Source organism: Megalops cyprinoides, chromosome 20 (assembly GCF_013368585.1).
Source record: "Megalops cyprinoides isolate fMegCyp1 chromosome 20, fMegCyp1.pri, whole genome shotgun sequence".
Classification (NCBI taxonomy): Eukaryota; Metazoa; Chordata; class Actinopteri; order Elopiformes; family Megalopidae; genus Megalops; species Megalops cyprinoides.
In genome coordinates this window covers 15,045,184-15,054,592 of record NC_050602.1, presented here as the reverse complement: position 1 = coordinate 15,054,592, position 9,409 = coordinate 15,045,184, and positions in this window count along the sequence as shown.

Genomic DNA, 9,409 nt, shown 5'->3' with positions numbered 1-9,409 from the left:
GCAGAATTATTATTTTATTCATCACAAGCTGAATGCTTTAATCCTTAAAATCTTAGAAGACTATTGGGAACACGTGCATAACGCATTTCATAATTGGAGACGCAACAGGTTAGATTAGATTCAACTTTATTGTCATTGTGCAGAGTACAGGTACAGAGCCGATGAAATGCAGGTAAATAGATATTGATCAAACACTGAGCCATTGTAGTTTTTACCTTAAAGATGCCGGGTACCAGTTGATCCTGTATGAAGATGTATTCGCTAACCTTTTTTGTTTGAGCAGGGGAATTAACTACTCAGTCTCCATCAATACAAATGTATTTAATCCTTTGCCACATGCATGCTTATAGGAACAACTCAAGGGGATTGGAGAATTGCGTGTGCTGAGGAGGAAAGCAAACGAATCAATATGCTGCACTGTTTGCATCTGAAGTACAGGCTGCAGATTTACAGCGAACCTTACTTCTCCAGGCACCATAGCTCTCCCATCTTCTTAAGCACTGGGGCATTAAGGGACTGAGAAAGAAATCAATGTGCATAATTCTTGGGATTAATAAAAATCTTGTTGATTGAATCAACGTGGCACCTTTTCTTAGCTGCAGGATCTTAGAGAGCTTTTATTTAGAACTAAAGGGTGCAGGTTCGACCACTTCCGTTGCAAGCCTCTAGAAGAACCTGTTTGGAAACCTTGAGTATGTGCAATCTCATTGCATAGTGATAGATTGCTTCTGGGAATGCTAGCTTGGTCATTGCAGGCATTGGTAAACTGAGGCAGGAGCCTGTGATTAGGAAATCCTGATTTTTAACGCACACGCAATGGTGTCAAGTCAGAGTCAAAATGAAACTTTCACACAAACCCGTGCTGTTTTGCAATCGCTGCATAAAATACGTTCCTGGTGTCAGCAATATCAAAGATGTGTTTCTCGGTAATCCCAGTAAATGCGTAATATTGGCACAAAATAGCATGGTAGCTGTTGTGAACTAATATATAAATGAACTAATATATAAATAATAATTTAGTGAAGAACGATCCGCGCAGTTAAGCAACCGTTCTGACCACAAACACTAGCCTACTCTACACTACTCTACTGGTATTCTCCACGTGACCATATTATATTATGGGGAACAGGGCTGCACAGTTCAACCATATACCAACATGACGTTATGACTATGAATGTTATAATACAGGTTTATTACTCCACCAGCAATAATCCAGCCAAGTCACAGATCAACATAAAGCAGCATTCGTCCAAAGGCTGGAGCGGGCATTCATGTGAAATATGTATTTTTATGGGTTTAAGGTATACGTTGAGGGTTTTTCTTTGTATCTGATCCCATATATCACAGATCACAAACAAAGCGCGATGTTAATTGAGACCTTTCCTCTGGGATGTTTGAAGACTTAAAAACCAGACCTTTGTAAAGTATGTTGCGATAGTTTATGGCATGGAGGTATGTACTCAATTTATATTACAACGCAGAGGAAGAGCAACGAGCTCAGACGAATTGAGCCTTAATTCGTAGGCAAGGGTGACCATACGTGAATCTACCAAAGTTTAACAGAAGTTATCGATCAGTGACGATTAAATCTATGACTATGCCACTAACGGAAGCAAGCACTGTTTTAGTATTGTTCTTTTCAACATTTCCTTTGCTGGTGTCTGATGGAGGTAAACGCATGAAACACCACATAGTGTTTCAATGGATGGCCACTGCCAACCGATAAAAATCGAATAAATGCGAAATCGTTATCGTCTAAATTGAGATTATGAATATGTTGCCTGTATAAACACATCCTTGACACCTGTTAGCAAATGATTATATCACTCAAGCAGAGGTCAATTTCAAACCCGTTGTATTTAAATATTAATCTCATTGGATTAGATTGGGAGAAGCCTCACAAACAGAATCATCCAATTAACCAATTGAAATTTGAGCAGCAAAAAGTGTAAGATACCATCATCACTTGGAACGTCCTGGTCCGCCATAAACATAAAATTAAAGATTTAAATAACAAATTTGTTTATTTTAAAGAAAACGCATCAAATTGTATAAAACTGTGTCATACTTGCTAGCCGTGGTAACCTTGATAGTCTATATTTTTTTCCACAATTATTACACGAATTGTCAACCCTGTTTAGTCTTCATTTGTAGAAGGCAGGATTTCAAACATTAGACAAACGCTCACTGTGAAATTTCACAAAGTCTAGTCTACTGTTGTCTGACATCTGAAATGAAACGAATTACACCTGCTGTTCTCTTGTTAGGATTAGGCTGTATTAAAGTACTCCGATATGTTGGTTCATAATCACTATAGGTTAATAAATTATTCCTATTATTAGTAACAGTAGTAATTGTAGCATTTCTGCTGTTATCCATGAAACCAAACACAAAGTTTGAATATGACATCCCTCTAGTGGACGCAAGAGAAAATACAGCACATGTACGAGTTTGCGATAGTAGGCTACGTTGACTCCAGTGCGCTTCAGTAATAATAGACAAGAAAGTTAAACATTCCTTCATAAAAATCCAGCAATCTGTATGTAAGAATCATTTTGGGATTCGGTTAAAAATGTAATACTATACTAAGTTAAATGCAAGGATAAAAAAGTGATAAATTCCGTTAGAGTTTGAAAAGCAGATTTTGAATTCACTGAGTCTCATATCTAATATAAATTACCAAATTTGCCCAGTTTAAGTGTCAGGATGCCGGGTAACACGTCATGAAAAAAATCTTTCCCATATTGATAATCGCTGATTTTTTGTGTCTTAGGATAGTTTTCTGAAGGCCAACCCAAGTCATGCCAGAGCGTAAATTACCTTAACGTTCCAAAATCAATTGAGAGACTCAATCTCAATGGTGGTTTTTAAAATCCAATGAAATATTGCCCTGTCACAAAATGATATAAGGTCCAACATGACTGATACTCATTCATTTTACAGTTTAAATTGAGCATATTTCCCAGCATGCAATTTCATTAAAGAACACAGATGAGGTTTTCTTATCCTGGGGGATAACATAACTGCTCCTCAAATATGCTGCAACTGCATTATTGTGAGGACTCCTCTCCATCTCCAGTGATGTTCATTATACTGACATTTGTGCAAAAAATTAACCTCACTAACTTTTCAATTTCACAACTGGAAGTTCCTTGATAATACATGTGAAGACATGAACACACTTTAAAATCATGCACTTCTATAGGCATTACATTACATTACTGTCATCTAGCAGACACTCCCATCCAGAGCAACTCACACAGGTTACAGTTTTATCAGTTTATACAGCTGGATATTTATGGAGGCAATTGTGGTTTAAGTACCTTGCCCCAGGACACAAGAGCAGCGCCCCAGCGGGGAATCAAACCAGCAACCTTTTGGTTACCAGTCCTTACCTCTACACCAGCTTGCTGCCCAGAGGCAGCTACAACTAAGGCAAAAAACATCAAAACTGTTGTTTCATGGAGCATTCCGAGTGCAAAATTGTGTGTTGAAAGTCTTCCATCACTGACACCATTTAATCACTGCTGAAGCCACATGTTTGAGGATGCAGGACAAGGGCCTGGTGAATTGCAATGTTTTCCTTAAACAGCGTGCAGGGTATTTGTTTTTCTATAGGTTGCTCCTTGTCTTGTTTGTTATTTACCAAAACTATGGTTGTAGTGCAGGGAACCTTATTTAAACAGGAGGCCTGTCTGTGTGGAAAGTGTGTGGTGAGGAAATATTCGACCCTTTATTCAGGTGCAAAACTATTTGTAGGACTCCACTTTTCCGGTTGACACAGAACAAACCCCAATTTACTTAAGTGGACTGTTGAAGAGACCAGATGTGCTGCTGAATGGTATGTGAAGGCCTCACAATACAACCACTCCAGCCAAGACTACTTTTGTGTTTTTTTTCTCTCTTGTGTCATGGATGAACCTCTCCAAGATCAAAATGAGTAATTATAGCTATTGACAGAGCTGAGAGATATTAACTATGGAGCTGAATCTCAGAAAACTTTTAAGTCTGTGTGATGCTCACATAATGTTGACTGTAACCTAGAAGAGACTAGAGATGCCCTTTTTTGCAATAACATAGTCTTCTGCGATGACATCATCAGACAGTTCCCGCAGAGAGATCATTGGAGTGTGTCCCTGTCAAACGCCGGCTTGGCCTTGTGAGCACCTGCATGTGTCTTAATCCACTCCATTTTATGTAGTCTTTCTGCTTAAGTGGCAGAGAAGAATGGTAGGATTGGAACGCACCTGCTGATTAGTGGGCCCCTCTGCACATTAATGACCTTCCAGCCCCCCCCCCCCCCCCCCCCCGCCAATCCACATGTGAAACAGGAGACAGAAACTGGCCATCCTGAAAGATTCAACAAACATGCCTTTGTTTGTGATAGCATACTGTTAGACAGAGGGAGTGCCTTTCTAGACTAAGGCAAGGCGGAACAGGCCACAGTGGTGATATTCCTATTCATATTGAGCAACTGCATCATCTCTCACATACAGCTTTTTTCAGTATCTCATATGAACATATCACCTGCATACACACCTAACACAACTATGTGAAGTTCAAGCTAGAGCCTGAATCCTGAAATATCTGCCAAGTAAGACTTTTTGATTTTATAACATCTGGGAAATAATATGTTGTAGTCTGCTTTATGTAGAATTGACTTTAGTCTGCTAATGTAGAATTGTCCATTTGTCAGATGTGATGTCATTCTTTGTGTGACCTAATGAAAGGGTTTACCATCAGTGAGTGCATAGCCCCAAAGTGTTTATTATGCATATGATTGCCATTCAATTTAGCCTCTCAGGTACAAAAACAAGTAGACATCCAGGGTAAAAGAAACATTTTTTTATTCAGAACCAATCAGTGTGTTGGAAATATTGTTCTCATTAAAATTATCGGCGTTAGGAGTGCAGGAGGACTTTTTGTGATTCTTACACAACATGAATTCAACATCGTTCACATTAATAAAAAATCTGTCTTTTCTTAGGCTTTAAGGTCCCCCAAACTCCTCTCTGCAATCATCAAAATATAATGAAAATCAGCCAAAGAACAAAGAAGCCATCAGCATCAAATCAAAACCATATGTATGGGTCTCACCTCTTCAGTGTTGGCATTTAGTTGACAGTGGCAATTTCCAGGTTAGGGTAATAAGGTTACACAAAACAAAGTTTTCACCATCATTCACTGGTTTGTCAGGTCCGTAGTCTCCCTCAGCCTCGACTAGGGTGAAAAACTGGAGGCAAGATGTACAGTATTGCCTCTACCACAGGATCATCCAGCATAGATCTCAAAGCTGTTTTCCTTAACAGAGCCTTGTGCTATATTACAATGTTGTATCCCACATTTAGTTTATCTTATCTCATCTAGACCTTCTCGTAATTTTCAGCATCCTTTTAAACTTAAAATGTCAGCGTATGAGGGGAATGGTTGTTGGTGAAGGAAGCCGGCCAACCAACATGTAGTACCACTACTCACCAGCAGAGGCCACCATGCACTCATCTATAAACACAGTAGAAATAACCAGCAGAGTGACGAAGACATGAGAGAAATTACATTTGACAACTTTTTGTGAAATTTGCTTGTCTGTGCATTTAAAAGTAATGTAGTAATGTATAAAAAAATCTTAAGTTAAGATGTTCTCTCAACTTTGGTGATAAAAGTATGCAAGGCCATCATAGGTAATCATAAAAACGCCATCAAGGTAATCATAAAAACGCTCTGTTAAAACTGTCACAATATCAGTGTGGAAACGGTAAAAATGTTATTTTCGCTAAGTGAAAGAAAGAAATTTATGACACCATGAAGTTCCTAAGATGCTCCTAAAAAGGCAAAAGTCGAGAGTGCTTTAACCTGTGTTTAAGTTTTGAGATCTTAAAGAGAATTACTATTGCAGTTCTTACACACCCACAACAATTTCCAGTTTCTTACCGCCATATTTCTTTATGGTGGTAAAAAAAACTGGAAATTGTTGAAAGAAATAGTGCCATTCCAAAATGAGAAGTGCTGACAACATTGCAAGACTTGGCAAACATGATATCTGAATGCAGGTTTTTGGATCAATTACCATTATTTATATTATTTGTTTTACATAGTAAATATGTATGGTATTAATGTAATCTATTTTACAAGATTACAATTAACAGTATTCCTGTTTGTGAGTGTGTACAGTGACACACTTATTTGTATATTGTTAGATAGTGTAGAGACATTCAAAACATAGTAAATGAAATGTAATGGATAGGGACATTCCCAATATGCCATATCAACAGACTGAGCACAGCTCTCCATCGCCTAAGAGAAGCTTTGAAATTCCTGTATCCATATTTGGAATGCAATGTGGTTGGTGTGCACAGTCAAAAATACTGCTTATTTCAGAGCAATGTAATTTTTTTTACACCTTTTTTGTCTGAGAAACTGTCCAAAGTTACTCATAGAGCCTAATAAACTTAATAATAAACAATAAGATCACTCTCAAGAGCCACACTGAGAAATTGTGCTTGCATGGGCCCATATTTTGAGTTTCTTCAAAAATAAGATGCTCGGGAACACTTGTTCTCTGTAAAGTTATAAAGCTCTTGAGTCACTCAGTTGGCAAATTGCTTGTTCTAAGCGCTGGCTAAGTCCTACAGCCGGAGTTAGATGCAGTCCTGTCATCTGCCATCAATGACCAGGAGTTTTGCCGGGGATCGGGGTGGGTAATTTGGCCAGGGCTATCTTGTCACACCCCTCTGCGATTCATGGGGTGCCTTTATGTTTTTCTCAGATGACATCAGTGGAGTAATCAGTGCACACTTCACTGTAGTGCACAAAACAGCCACTGCTTTTTTTTCCTGCAGTTGGAGGATTTTGCATGAGATTGACTGCATTTATCTTGCTTCAATGCATCTGCACAAGTGTAGACGTTGTCTTTGTGAGACGAGGTTAAAGTGCCATTTCAAAACAGGAAAAAACAGCATACAAGGGAGAAAATAATTAACATTTCTAAATAAATAAATAAATAGGAACAATGTCAAAAGCAGAAGTATTACCCCGACACTTAACCAAAACAAAACACAAACCATATAACAGAGGGACAGACTTCCATCCTTTGATTGTCTTGGAAAGGGTTGAATACGCTGTCAGAATCCAATATGTGGCCAGTGACTCAGTGTTTGTGTACAGGGACAGAAATGAACACACACCATGTGGCTGGAGTACCACCATTAACCCACAGTGTAAACAATGCGCTGGGAGTATAGCTCGTTCCATGTTGCGGGTGAGCGAGGTGGGAGGGAGAGAAAGAGGAGAGGGGAAAGAGAGTGACAGTCAGCCTGCACGGATTTGGCCATCAAAATATATCAGTTGAGCCTTTATTCCACAGAGCAGTAGCTGTTAAGGTCAAAGGCAGTAAATCAAATAATTAACAGCAATGTTGGAACAAAAACTCAGTGTTAAAATTCTGCAAAATTCTCGTCTGGCTGTATCAGACTGGCATGGCATCAATGGACAGATAGCCATTATCAAATGAGTTCGTTTACTGTGTTGTAAAGACTTCATGCTTTTTCAGCCTTGTGCTAGAGCCTCATTACACAGGTTTTTTTTTTAAATGAATGCTGAGGAAATCCTTGGCATTATTTAAGCACAGCTATATGTGGGTTTTGCTTTAAAGGATTTACATGCTGTATTGGGCGTGCAGAGGAGTTTGGCTACAATAGAATCTTAGTCTCTCACACACAGGTGAACATGTCCTCCTCTTTAGGCCTCCAGTCAAGTGTGTAAAAGGAGTTTGCTGGAGGTGGGTAAAGATCCGATGTTACACACAGGTGTACAGTAACAATCGGCAGCGCGGATTGATGTGGTCGGCAGACAGGTTGTGGTTAAGCGCCTGCGTGACTACCCCAGCCGTCCGCGGATCAGCAGCTGTGCGTATGGAAATTTTTGTGCTACGTCGCGTTCTCAGAGCCGACCGAACGCCGATGTTCCAAAAGACGCTAATCCCTCACGGGTGCGAACGGAAATTCCAAAAGCACCAACAGGACGCTGAAATCTCTGGCTAAGTCTTACTCTCGTACAGTAATTCAGGACTGACTGAGAAAGCCAGGGCACCTTTTGTTTTTAAGTAGTGCAGGCCTTAGGAAGAAGAAAAAAACATGAACTTGTGACTTCCCTTATAGGTAAATATAGGTTTGTAATGTTTCAAAAGCTTTTACATGGAAAATAGGGATTCAGTATGTCAACATGGGTCTTAGGGTGCCTGGGTGTCCCTCGCATTACCATGGGCGTGGTGGTAAAACTTTTTTTTCTTGCAGTTTGTTTATGGTCGAGCAGCTCCGCAATCCAATGATATTTCCAGACAGTTTTTTTCCTCTGTGGCTCATATTAGATTCACCCTTAAAGAGCCACCGTGCTGGCAGTGAATGTGGCACATCTCTCCAGCATTAGCATGTCTGTTGAGTGCAAGGCTGAAGGCCTATTCAAGGGAATCAAACTCTGAATAGGTGCCCAGCTGGGCTGGAGAGCGCACTACAACAACAGAGCCGGGCCGAAAACAAAGGCCATGCATGCGGAGATCTGCAATGCCAGGAAATGGACGGGACACAAACAACCACACTCGCGGAGGTAGATTACTCCCAGGGTCAGTTCGGAGGGTCACAGGAATAAAATCGTTTTTTCTTTAGGACCTGAAATGATTGACGGCTCATCAGATATTAGCATTGCTTATTAGCATCGCTGAGCACAATGTACAGAAAACAGGGAGAAAATACAGAAAACAAGACCATGAATGATTTTTTTTCAGATTACATATGTGACCGTATAACTTGTTTGACCAGATATAATTTATAAACAGCTCTTCATATTTTACAGCTTCCATGTTTTGGTAGATTCACCAGTATTTTTGCCTTCAAAACAAACTGAAGTAGCACTAAATGATTGCTTTTAGATGTAAATATGCATTTCTGTGACACACTGCATTTCACTACAGTGTATGTGTGTGTATGTATATGTAGTACAACAGATGAGCTGTTGGGTAGCGTTAAACATGTATGATATTAGGGTAATTTTCTGCAAGGAACTTGCCTATAAAATTAAGTGTGCTTGATATGCTCCTTAAAATCCAGGAGAAGATCTGCTCGTGTGGGGAATTCTTTGAAAAAAATTGGGCCAAATTCATGCTCTGCAGTGGCATATAATGACAATTATGAAGTGTAGTATGTGTAATGTCATTCTGTAAATCAAAATATGTGTGTTGTAACATATTATTATTGCAACACATGTTTGCTAATATTAGAAATTGGTTATTGCACATAGTTGGAACAATTCCAAAGCGCTTTCCAGTGTCCCAAAAATATCAGACAGCATTTAAACCATTCAGTGCAAAACAGAAACAAGAAAGTAAATGAGAACGTTTCTAGGTCTATATTTAAGGACC